This window comes from Pteropus medius, unplaced genomic scaffold (genome assembly GCF_902729225.1).
Source record: "Pteropus medius unplaced genomic scaffold, Ma_sr-lr_union100, whole genome shotgun sequence".
Lineage (NCBI taxonomy): Eukaryota > Metazoa > Chordata > Mammalia > Chiroptera > Pteropodidae > Pteropus > Pteropus medius.
This window is the reverse complement of record NW_024349803.1, coordinates 23,300,300-23,313,252: the sequence shown is the minus strand read 5'-3', so window position 1 is coordinate 23,313,252 and position 12,953 is coordinate 23,300,300. Positions and strand designations below refer to the sequence as shown.

General features: G+C 55.7%; 1 protein-coding gene across 3 annotated transcripts in view; it reads left to right on the top strand.

Moving 5' to 3' along the window:
• The first annotated feature begins 212 nt into the window (after nucleotides 1-212).
• LRRN1 (leucine rich repeat neuronal 1) overlaps nucleotides 213-12,953 on the top strand; it is a 33,695-nt gene continuing 20,954 nt past the window's right edge. Inside the window, exons 1-2 of one of the 3 annotated variants that reach the window (XM_039837961.1) lie at nucleotides 213-610; nucleotides 1,065-1,152. The gene's annotated coding sequence lies outside the window, so the exon portion shown is untranslated. Of the gene's footprint in view, nucleotides 611-967; nucleotides 1,153-12,953 lie in introns of those variants that run through there. The other 2 variants (XM_039837962.1, XM_039837960.1) reach the window with 2 other exon arrangements.

Sequence of the window (12,953 nt, the reverse complement as noted above, 5' to 3'; positions counted from 1 at the left end):
GCCAGTGGGGGGGGAATGGGGAAGGGGGGCCCTGGGCGGGAGGGGCCCGGCGCGAGGGGAGGAGACCGCCCGACAGCCAATCGGCGCGCAGCCCATCAGCTGACCGCCTTTGCTTACACCAGGTGCACGCCGGCTGCGGGGAGCACAAAGCGGGGCGCACCGAGGGCGCCGGCGGAGCCGGGAGGCAGGCGAGGCCCGAGTGCCCGCGCCTGCAGCGCCTGCGGGCGGGAGAGGGGCCGGCGGCATCCGCCCGGGCGGTGGCACCCGCGCGGTGGCATCCCCCAGAGCCGCGGGCACCTTCCTCCGGACCTGGCGGCGCGCTGCCCCGCCCTCTGCACCCCACTTCTCCTGCCCCCCTTCCTGGCCCTGCGTGCCTCTGGCCCGGCCCCCGGCAGCTGGATCGAGCCCAGGCCCGCGCGCAGCTGCCGCTCGCGTCGCTGCCTCGCCTCGGGTCCTGGTGCTCGGCCGGGCCCCTGAGGAGCCCGTGCGCGCTGCGGCTGGGGAGGGAGGCGCCGCTCAGCCGGTCCCCCTGCTCTTCCTCCTGCTGCCACCGCCGGTGCGGTTCGTGCGCACCGACACCCCGCGGCACCCCGCCGGCTGGGCCTCGGGGGTAAGTGCGCTCGGCCGGCCGGCCTGGGCTGCGGCGGGAGGCGTGGGCTGCAGCCAGGGGAAGTCGAGGCAAAGTTGGTGGGGGAACCGCAGGAGAAGCTCCGGGCCCAGGGGACGAGGGGCGTGGCTCCCGGAGCTGGGGAAATGACGGAGTCGGGGACACAGGCATCTAGTCAGCCCCTGGTCCCCCAAAACCCATAAGGTAGTTCGCAAGGAAGGCCAGGCGAAGTGGCAAGAGGCGGCGAGCCCGCTGGCTCGGGGACCGACGCGCGGGGGTGGTGCCCGGCCGGGGGTGGAGCGGGAGCGGGACGCGGAAGGAGGGCCGGAGCGGACGGGGGTGGCGGGCGGTGGGCAGAGGTCGGGGGATGGCTTGGCGGTGGCCTTGTGGGTAAAGGAAGGGGCAGGGGCGAAATCCACAGGGCACCGAGCATACTGAAGTGCGAGCGTTGTTGCAGTCTACTGGACTGTCGCCTGTCCGAGTGGGGACAAGACCTCGCCCTACGTCCTGAGCTCGGGAGGCTGCGGGGGATGACGAAGTGTCAGGTAAGTGCGGGTCCGCCCGGGGAAGCGGGCCGTGCTGGGTCCCGCGCGCCGCCGGGGTGTGGAGCGAGGAAAGTTTGCCAGCGAGTGTCCTTTGTGCTGCGTGGAGGGGGTGCGGGCAGCCGCCAGCCCGTGCGTCCTCGGGCCCCACCGGCGGCCCCCCGCGGAGGGGGTCCCCGCCAGGCCGGCCGGGAAGATCCCGCCGCGCACGGGGACAGGCGCTAAAACGGGTCCCGGGCCATCGCGAGGGAGTCCGCCTTGGGGCGCTGCCTGGGAGAGTCGGCGGGGGGGCCTGGCCTGCTGGGCTCGCCGCTGGAGCCCCGACACCGTGAGCGAGTGGACCGCGGGGGTAAATGGTTCCGAGGCATCGGAGCCACGCGAGCAAAGGCCCAGAGACCAGGAAAATGGACCCTTCTCTAAATCATGTCACCACTGGCATTTTCAACCCCAGACCTAGGACAGTAAAGGGGACATGGGGTTCAGTGAGGGAGGTATTGCTGACTTGCGCTTGGGTTGTGGGGTTTTCTGAAAGACAGTGTGATGTTTTGTTTTGCAATTTGCTTTGCCACGGCATAATATTACTCCGATATGCCCATGACTTCATTTTTAAGAGTGGAAAGTTCTGGAGGGTGTTCCCTTCAGTGTAAGTCGGGAGTAGTGCTATCCTTGGCTCTGGGGCCAGGTGTGCCCCAGGGTCTCTGATTTGCATGCAGATGTGAGCGAATCCTGGCAGATGTCCGGCCTCATCCATTCACAGGAAGGAATTTGAAAAGACAAGGAGTCTGTAGTTAACAATAGACCTTAAGAAAATGGAATAAGGCCGCAGTGTGATTTTCTGTTTGGGAATTCCGTGGCTCAGCTGACACCTTCATTCAGGAGCCAAATTCTCCGAGTGCCACTGTACTGAAAACTCAAAAGTGCTTGCTCGCTTTACCTGGCCGTGCGTGTGCGCGTGCGTGTGGGTGTGCGTGCACGTGCGCGTGCGTGTGCTGGATGTTCTGAGCTAGTAAGGAAAATGTTTACGTGAAGCAGACGGTAGCTTTAACCCACTTCTGATGAAGTGATTTCCGAATCGACCCCTCAACTTTTAGAGTTTTTGTTTGTTTGTTTGTTTTGGTTTTTTCGCTTTTAGTAACGCCACCTCCTGCTCACATTTGTTCTCCATCCTTAAAGATCAACAGTACAGGGAGGAAACAGTTGTACCCGATCGGCCCGAAGATCTCACTAGAACGTTCACTGTCCAGTCAAAATTAGTTTCGTTGTTAAGGCACCAAACTTCTAGAACTGCAGCTGGTGAAACCACCAGGGCCCTAGTCCCCTGGGAGGTTGGTTCTCAGGCCACAGGACAGAACAGCAGAGGGGCGAGGGGCAGGGGGGTGTTCATGCAACGGAGCCCAGAGCCAGGGGGGCTGACGCTGACAGACCTCCGCTGCCTGCCTCCAGCCTCCTGGGGCCACCGAACAAAAGGTGGGTGCTGTGGGCGCACGGGAGCCCCTAGTGACGAGCCAGCCTAGTCAGTCTCCAACACTGTCGGAGGGAAAAAGAACCTATTCACAGAACAGCATTTGCCTCTGTCTTCTATATAGTCACTGAAAGGGACATTAAAATACAACCAAAAAGAAAGAAAAGGCAACATTGTGTTGAGGGCTCAGTTTTGAGGTGGGGGGAGGGGTGGACAACAGATGTTACTTTGCTATTTTACTTGTTTCCTAAATTATTTTTGCTGATTCGGTGACTTTGACATGTAAGGCAGTGTTTTCCAGGAGGTGAAAAATTGAGTTCAATTGAAGAAAATGTTATAGCCAGGATTACATTTTCTGTCTTAGAGCTATTGAGAGAAATCAGAAAGTAACAAATCATTATCGTAAACTCTTATGTGACAGAAGCCTGGGATTCTGTCTTCATTACAGACTTGAAAGCTAACTATAAAATACACTTGACATTTCTAAACTAGGTTATAAACCATTTTATGATAAAGTTATCACCGAGGTGTTTTCGAAACAAACCTGGTAACAAAATGACCACAGACTCACATTTGTGAGAACTTACCTTTGACGATCGTCCTGTCTGAGCGAGACCTTCATTCTGCTTGTCCAGTGAAAGGGAAGGCCAGTGTTCTTCCTCGGTAAATAAAAGTAGCAAAGTATTCATTAGAAGATCACCCTGCTAAATAAAATCTTAGGCCAGATCCAACCGCAGACTCTGGTTCTGAACAGTAACGTGGGCAGTCCCGAGTAATGCCTGGAACCCCCAGAAATGTGAGGGGAGAGCCACCGGTGGCCTCTGGTCGGAGCGTGTGACGGCTGGCTTCTCCACCTGAGCTGCTGAAGAACTTTCCACATGTTCTAAAGTGGTGACACCTGGTAGGTACTAAAGATAATTAGCCTCTCCCGAGTTATATTGTTACTTCCCACGCCAGTTGGATATGCCTATAAATAATCAGGAAGGTGGGCTTTTGATGCCACCGTATATAAGCCCTCGCATAAATAAAATATGATAAATTATAGGACCCGGATACCATTTTTTTACTAGACTTTCTTGATGCCGTCTTATAATTTATTTTTAAGCTACAAAATAACAGTTCTTTGAATGATTCACTTGAACACTAATGTAAGGTTGCTCAAATATTGTATTTAATTTTTCAAAATTATTGTGCTGAACATCTATTTTGGGTTAAGCCAATCTGGAGATAAAGCATATTCCCTTTTAGAATCATATTTTGGTTTCTGGGAACAATAGAAGTATCTTTAACTCATGAATAGAGCTTTGATTAATATTTTATTCAGGATGAAATTATAATTATATAGATGAAGTCAGAAAAACATGTGTTCTCTTTTGTGTTGGCTCAAAATGCAGAACAGAAACAAAAGATGAACCAATCTACAAAATTCAATACCTTAGTGACCAAGGGAACCATTTATCCTACAAGTCTTCTTAAATATAGTTTGCTTTTTACAGCCTCTTGTTTGAGCACATTATCATTCACCTACTGTGTGGGTATCTAACAGGGCGTAGCCTCCACATCTGGAAACACAGTCGAATGCATAATAAATGGTTTGACGTTGCAATTATAATACATGGTAAAATCATATAGACTTTGTTTCCAGACTTTACGGCCGCCCTACAGAGCCGTTAAGTATATTATTCAATAATTAAAATACATACCATTTTATGTGACACTGTTTTAGAAAAGAAACAACAATTTGCAGACTTATATATTTTCACCCTCTGAATATTTTCAAAAGGTCTAGCAAAGATAGGAGGCCTTTAGCAGTTTGATCTGTTCTTTGGGTGGACAGAAAGCTACTGTCCAGTCATAGCGAGGGGACCTCGAGTCAGTTTCTTAACAAACACCCCCCCACCGACCCTCGGTGTCCTCATGGCTGAGTAGGGTGGGAAGGACCAAACAACACATTCACCCGTGAGGGCGCTAAGAGGTGTGTAGAAGCTGCGCCTCCGGCACCACCGCTAACCCAAACGCTTAACTCAGTTCTCGGATGCAACCGTTATACTGAAAACCGCCCCCGAGCTGCACGGGAGCTGGGCTTACACCCGAGAGGGTGCACCCCGCAGGCCGGTCGGCCTGACATGGGGTGCCCCGCACACGCCCCGCTGCTTGGACTGACTCAGGACTGGAAGCCGCTGTCTCGGGGGGGCGCGCTACCTCCCATTCACGCTCTTCGTAGCCCAGGGGCTGGGGCGTTATCGGACAGCTCTGATTAATATAAATGAGTTGTCATTTTCTGACCCAGGCCATCCTGGCTCACACCGATTATCACACAGGCAGACATGTGGACGCCACAGCTGTCCCCTCATTTGTGTATGAAATACACTGGTGGCATTTTTTGGTTACCGTAGTTACATTAACAATATCCATGTGACATGACATCCCTCCGCGTGAAAGGATTTTGTGGCAGATATTCTGTAGACCTGGCAGCGAAGGACAACTACGTCAAGTGTGGGGAATCCATAAATTAACCTGCTGTTGTTTTCTGGAGCCAGCATTTCAGACATGGGAGCGGACAGCCGTCCTGCAGGGCTGTCCAGCCTTTGGCCAGCAGTAATCCCCAAGGGCGGCCACTGCAATAGTGCCTAACCTCTGCAGGAGGCCGTCCCTTAAATATTCACTTCAAAATCTTGGCTCCTATTTATGATCGCCTTTCGTGACATAATGTATTAGCAGAGTCATTTTTGACTTATATCGGAAAAAGAAAAAAACTGGACAGCACCGGTATTGATGCCTAATCTCAGTAAGACCTAGAAGACAAAAAAGTCAGTCTGCACTATTGAGCGGCGAGCACAAAGAGAGAGTCTTCATTTAGGAAAACTGAAAAAGCCTGACAGAGAAAGAAAGGTTGCTTAATTGGTTTCATGCCTATAATTTTCCCCTCTAGAAAAAATGTTAGCACAGCAATAAAGAATACCATTAACCTGCATTGTTATTTCACAATAGTAATAAGTCCTAATTTGCATCCCTAATAATCACTGTAATCGAGTACTGTACATGGAGCCGGGAAGGCACGGTGTCATTCCCCAGCTCTGAAGCTAATGACCACATGGGTGACCCTCTCGGCGTCTGGCAGCCCTCCTGCTGCTTCTCCGTGTCGTGCTTTGAAGGACCCAGGCACGCTAGTAGACGTTCCTAACGCCATGATACGACAGAGAGTTACAGGTCTGGGGGACACGCCACGATGCCCTTCGCAACGAGGTGATGCTCGTGGTTCCTGGTCCCACGGCTAAGAGATTTTTGTTGTCGTCCTGTAAAATTCCTCCTCCCCCCACCCCCCGCCACCAACATGGCAATTTCCCACCACCTCTCCAGAGCCCTCTTGACGGAAAGAACTTTACCTGGGATAAAGGGAGCTGATTCTGATCATGGGACACTGGTTTGCCCAATAAATACATCCTGGGCACCAGCTGTGTGCCGGGCATTACGGGAGGTTCTAAAACCAAACGACATTAGCTTGATTTTTCTGCGACTTTCACAGCAAGCCCATCATAGGCATTTCTGTTCCCATCAACCCCGTGTTCTCCTTCGAATATTTACTGAGTTTCCGGTGTGAAAAGGGCGCTCTGCCCGGGCTGGCACGGAGGTTTTCAGCCAGGGGCGAGCTTGCTCCCCAGGGGACCTTTGGCAATATCTGGAGACATTTTTGTCAGTATCGTCACCACTGAGGGTGGGGGTGCTACAGACATCTCGTGGGTAGAAGCCAGGGACGGTGCTAGACGTGCCGAAACGCACGGGGCGGTCCCCACAGTGGACAGCTGCCGGGTCCGTGTGGTGGCAGCGCCCTGTGCAGGCAGACGCTGGCTGTCCTCAGCGAGGTCCAGCCTCGCAGGGGTTCCAGAGGGGACACCGGAAGTGTGGGTCACAGAGTACGGAGGGGGCCTCCGATCAGATGCCAGCAGAGGCTTTGAGAAGCGTCCGGCTATTTCACGGAGCAGGCTGCCACCTGCAACACGAGTGTCCGGCGGGGCACACTTCGAGACCTAACCTCCAGCACACGGTGGGCTGGACGCTGGGCGAGGGAAGCAGACTCCTCGGGCTGGTCGTGAACTCTGAACGGAGCCGGGGGTGGGGTTCATAACTCGCGGGACTGGGGCAGAGCGCAGAGCGAGAACGCAGAGCGCCTCGAGGCTGGGAATGGACCCGAAGTCGGAAGTGGGTCAGGACAGACACACTGCGTGAGGGGGAGACGGGCCGGCGAAGCAGTGACGCCGCGTGTTTGAGATCCTCCGGGTGTGCGGGATCCTCACTCGACCTGTAACCTCCTGAGACACCAAACGTGATCACTCCTCCCTATTCGCGATGACTAAGGGTCAGAGCCGTGGAGGGGTTCAGCGTGACCTTGGAGGGGTTCAGCGTGACCTTGGACGAGTCACCTAACACATCTCTAAGGCTTAGCTGGGAAAGAAAGGCTGCACGTTTCCTCCGCTGACAGGGTTGAGGCTGTGCAGTCACACGTCGCAGGAAGGACCAGCAGTGAGTGTCGCAGGCCCAGGCTCCCGGCCCCTCTCAGACCCCGTGCCTTTCCCTCCGGCTCCAGGGCCGCTTCCTGGACCAGGCAGTGATGTGGGAGACTCGGCCCTGCAGCTCCCGGGTCACCAAAGAGACCTGGAGCCGGATGCATCGCTTAGGACGTGTCCTGCAGCGAACCTTAGTTTGGGCTTCCCAGGTACGCGAGTTATAATCAGACCTTCTCTTTGACATCTCAGGCTGACCTCAGAAGCTTAACAAAACATCCGTGATGGGCTGGGAAGGAAGGTTCGCGGGGGGCAGCGGGGTTGATGCTGGGGCGAGGAAGCGAGGTGACCCAGGGCGGCGGGCGGATCTGAGGGGCTGATACTGCCCAGAGCGGCAGCAGCGACACCATGTTCTGGGCTGGCGTTTGCCATTCTCTTTGGCAGGGCTGTTTTATCCGTCCTCCCAGAAGGATGGCCAGGGTCTACGTTCACACCCGCGCACGCGGCGGGGCACGCGCGGTGGATTCCAGGCCCAGAGGCTGCTCTTCTCGTTTTTAACGCTAAGACTCGCACGTCCCAGTGAGATTTGGAGAGGGCCCCCTCTCCAGGCCTCCGCAGGTCACTGGGAGGCCTCTAGGCCCTTTTCACCTGTGTAGTTCTGTGATTTCCGACCACGAGTGACAGTTTCGTGGGTGCCGGTCCTGCCCCACGAGCTTCCAGGCCGGGAACGAGTCTGCATTGACTCGCCCGACCACGACGGGGCCACTGGAGACGCCGGAGCGCCAGTCGGCTCCCTTTCCCCACCGTTCTTCCCGCTGACGGGGTTCTGTCGGCGCGGGCTACGCGTCAGGTCGAACCCCGAAGGACCAATTAGCTTCGCTGTGTCCTACGGGACGGCCTGTCTCGGGAATCCCGGCCGGCCTCCTCACATACTCATGGAGTCATTCTCACCTGGGAGGCCAGGTGAGACACCTGCGTCTCTTCAGAGCCATCTGAAGGGCAGCAGTGTCAAAACAGAAGCCTCGCGAGGAAGTTTCCAACGGCTTCGCCCTCAGGATGAGCAGTGGGTGACGGCGGACGCCATGGGGACCCGTCCCACACTCCCATGCACTGACTCGTGCGATCCACATAACTCAGGTCGATACCCGCTTACAGCTCAGGAAACAGGCACACAGCGAGTAAGTGACTTCCCCAAGGCCACACAGCTAGTGTGCTCTCGAATACCTGTCAGCTGGGTGAATGAATACACGTCTGTCTTAGAGGAGAGGGTCCCTCACTCAGATTCTCAGTTGACACAGTCCTGCTGTCTAGGCAGGCCACTTTTAACAGCCAGCTCTGTGACTGCGGGTGACAGATGAAGTCTCAGAGCTGGTAAGTGGCAGAGAAGGGACGTGAACTTAGGTCTCTCTGACTTTTAACCCGCACTGTTCAAGTGCCAGCCTGTGTTTCTTCCTCTAATTGCAGCTATAAAACAAAACGGTTGGACTAGACCAGCTGTCAGCGCGTCCAGCTCGAAAAACCCTATAATTCTATTATTAAAGTGAGGTTTATGGGAAATAAAACAAGACGTATTTTTTTATTTGTATTTTTTTGTTACTTAAACATTTGAAATCTAGCTTGATATTTTTATTTAACCAATCACTGAATTATCCTTTAAAATTATACTGGAATTATTAACAGCATGTTTTTAAATCATTTAAGATAAACCTAAACAGTTGGAAATGCATATTTAAAGACTGTATTCTAACCCTCACCATCACGGTTTCTAAAACTTCATAGATGGTTTCTAAAAATTAAAAAGCACCTTTTACACAGAAAAAAGCAGAAGTAAATTGAGTGATTTTGATAAAAGTTACTGCCTTTGATATTTGTAGATAAGTAGGTGGCGGAATCTGGTGAAAAGTCCTGAATGACGTTACGAGAGCTCGGAACGAACTGCCAGCACCGTTAAAGCCGCGACCTGCTTCCCGGGACTGTGTGCATGAAGCGACCGCTTGGTGCAGGCGAAGCCTCAGAGCAGCGGGAGGCCCTGCCACAGTGTCACGGCCCCGGGCAGGGCCAGCGCCGGCCACTGCAGGGGTCCCAGCCGCGGAAGAATTAGTTCCCAGACTGCGTCCCAGCGCTGTGGTCTGGAGGGGCTGCAGTGAGCCTCAGGGCTGTGGTCTGGAGGGGCTGCAGTGAGCCTCAGGGCTGTGGTCTGGAGGGGCTGCAGTGAGCCCCAGGGCCCCCGCCCATGAAATGGGGCGACGACAGCGTCTGCCCCATGGAGCCTTCGGACCTGTTCCACGAGATCGTGCCTTCGCAGTCCTGGACCGAGGGGAGCACTTGGTAAGGAGCAGCCCTGAGCAGTCAGATCCAATAGAACCGAAAGCCTCGTCTCTCGGGATCCACTGTCGTAAAATAAAGTCACCCGGCCACGTGCAACTCCTACAGCAACACCTGGCGTCCTGTGAGGGCTCGAGAAATCACACCGTGGATTCTTAGCGTCGTCACCTTCGTGACCGCCCCGTCTCGCTGCTGCGTCGACCTGCGAGGCCCTGGGCGGGAGCAGGTGAGGACCCAGTGCCGTACAGCCGAGACTCCTCCTGGGAGCGAGGTCCGTTACAGAGCAAGAGGATGCCACCAGGCGAGCCAAATCGGGGGGACCTGAAGGAGACCCCGGTGGAGGGACACAGGGACAGGTCGCTGTGACTTCGCTTCTGCCCTGTTGCAGGTCCTCGTTTGCACGTCAAGAGGAGCATGGAGACGTTAAGTGCCCTGTTGTCTTCAAATTCTTTGGGAGCTGGAAATCATAATTATTTATAGAGAGCTTCATATTCATTGTCTTGTCTCATCCTCCTGACCAGAGCTCCCCAGTGAGTAGTGGCTGCATTTACAGGAAACCGGAGATATCGGTCCTCTCAACATGGGCCAGCACCACCCAGCCCGCCACCTCTGCCTACCCTCGAGGGCCAATAAACAGCATTTTCTGAGGGTGCTGAGAAGAGCACCTAGCAACTCTGGGAGGCAAGTGTCATCCTTACTGTAAAGAGGAGGAAAAACCAGAGATGAGGGAGTCACGCGGCCTCTCGGGGCTGGGAGGTGCGTGAGGCCAGCCACGGCCACCTCCGCTTTTCCTCTGGGCTGAGTTAGCCCTGCCGTCCTCCACCTGCCCACACCTCCTTGCTCTCACGTCCGGCAGAGCTGTGTGTTCTCCTTTAAGGGCTGTTTATCTGCATCGCTGCAACACCACCACGCAGCTCCCGAGGGAGGAGACGGTGACTTACTCAGGGCCTTGGGTCCCTGGCAGCTCGACGAGCACTTGGCACATGGAAAACGCACTTAGCAAATAGTCGCTGAAGGCAGAAAGGGATTTCCGTGGCGTAATCTATTTCATTTCGACCTACTGCTTCTGCTAAAATATTTTTACAAAATTATTTCCTATATAGTTTGGGGAAAAATGAGTAGATCACAAACCTGTATCATACTCCGAGATGTTAGTGCATTATTTTAGAGAGGTTCTTAAGCAAGGCGGGGTGCTCTCAGGACAGTAATGCAAAGGAAGCATTGTTCATCGAAAGGCCTTCATTAGACGCATGTAGAGTATCAATCGCTATTAGAGGGGGACGTGGGGGTTAAAAAGAAGATGCACATGGGGTTCCTTCTGCCCTCGATGAGCTGCCAGACTCGCGCGGGAGGGAGGGAGTGGAAGCAGCACAGAAACTCGTTACGTGATCATCTGTGCAAATTCCACCACGGACAGAAAAAAAAACACGGCTCGGACAAAGACAGGTCTGGGTTTGAATTGCAGCCCTGTCGCAAACTGGCCGTGTGATCTGTTCCAACGCCACTGATTTGACCCCCAGGCTCCGTCATCGGTGGACGCGATGGAACCGCGGGGCTGCTGGGAGCACCAGAGGCGGCGCTGGGCACACACATGACGCTCGTTCACTCCTGTCACGCCGCAGACGCCGACAGCGTCCCCCGCGATGACAGGCTGGGGGTACGGCGAGGAGTGAGCGTGCCCCCTGTACTGCAGTCACCACACGAGGCGCACAAGGCCACGCGGGGCTATTCCGGGCGGCTGCTCAGAGAAGACATCCAGCCCCGATCTCAAGGACAGGAGGGGGTCGCCTGGGCACGGGGTGCCGGGGAGAGCTCTGTGAGCCCAGGCCTGGGGATGGGGAGGGGCTTGGCGGGTTGGAGGAACGGGGGAAAGAGCAACGTGGCTCGGAACAGGACAAGGAGGGATCCCCAACCTCAGACCCTCCGCCCCCTTCCTCCGACGCACACGTGGAGTTCAGAGAAGGTGGGACTAGTATGATGTCGCCCAGAGCGAGCGTTTGCATTCTATACGGACGAGCTGGGATGAGCAGATCCGGTCCCGGGAGGCGGAGACGACAGGACGTTCGAATTCCTGGAGGGACAGTCACAGGGGCAGGGGCTCGGGCCTGGGCCGAGTGGCGGGCCAGAGCCTGGGAGGTCCGGACTGGCACGTGCCAGGCTCCGGGAGCTAAGCACACCAGCGCGGGTCCTTCTGTGTCGCCTTGAGCATGTCGCTTCGCTCCGGACTCGCGGTCACAGACACGGTGCCCGTGCGAGGGGACCGTGCTTGTGTCGAGTTCAGTTTGCCCTCTCTCATTTTCTGCTTTCCGTTGCCTTTTCCCCCCGTAATAACGTTTTCCTTTTAGGGTAGGTGAACCCCAGAATAAGACACTGCCTGACAACACAGCGCCTGTGCTGCCCGCAGATGTAACTTTTAGGAACACTCGTTGGGGAAATCTCAAAAAATCCCTGTCGCTTAGCGCGCAGACGTCTCGGGAGTGCGTTCCCGTCTGGGTCGCCGTCCCCACCGTGCTGTCTGCCCTTAGCCGCAGCTGCCAGGTGCTGACGTGCAGCAGGTGACTGAGGTTGAGTGTGCGAGATGCTCCCAGAGATTCAGATGGTAATTTCATTAGGGCACTAACAGCCATAAAACCTCAGTGTTATTGATTTGTCCTCCGTGGAGAGAGCTACTTTTCTGCCGGATTTCAGTGATGATGGTTCAAAATACAGAGGTCATTTCAACACTGAGTGAGCGCGTGCCCCTGTAGTAACTCGTTTTAGCTCCATCTTCGTATTGACATCTCACTAGATTCGGTCACTGTCACCACACGGTCATCAAAGGAGAGGTGGGGTGCAGCTGAGAGTTGGCGGGACGCAGCGCTGTCCTCCATGCGTGCACCGTGCCCAGGCCCGCACGCCTCGGGCCCCCCGGACCTGCCTTGCTAGCCCACCCTTTCCTCCATGCCGCCTGGGATCCTCTAAGTCTCCTGTTCTAGGCCTTTCTGAGAAAAACATCCAGACTTCTCTCTGGCCACGCCCTCCCTCCCAGACTCTACTCTCATGTTCCCAAGTGCGTGCTGGATACTTTGACCCTCGAAATCATGCCACTGGAGGCTGGAGGGGAGGCAGCGGGTTCTGGGGTGCAGAACGGGCCGCGGCTGTGGAAAGGGTGCCATGGCCTCCTGCACAGGGAGGGAAGATGGCCCAGCGGGTGCAGCGGGTGGGGAGCCAGCGGGAGGACCCCTCTCCCCCACCCTCCGGCCGCACCCCACTTCCTAAGCGCTCGCCCTGGCTCTCGCGTGCCGTCACATTTTGGAAACGGTGTCGTCGAGGTCAGCCAGCCCCGCCGGCAGCCACAGCGTCTGCCAGATGCCTCCGTCCTCGGGGCCCTCCGGTGTCTCCCGCCGGCCGGCCCTCTCGTCCCTGGCCCCACAGTGCCGTCCCCGCCCCATCACCCTCCCTCAGCTCGCGGTGCGTCTTCGCCGTGCCCCGCTGCACCCCGTCTGCCTCACACACGGCTGGCCGATCGCGCCTCC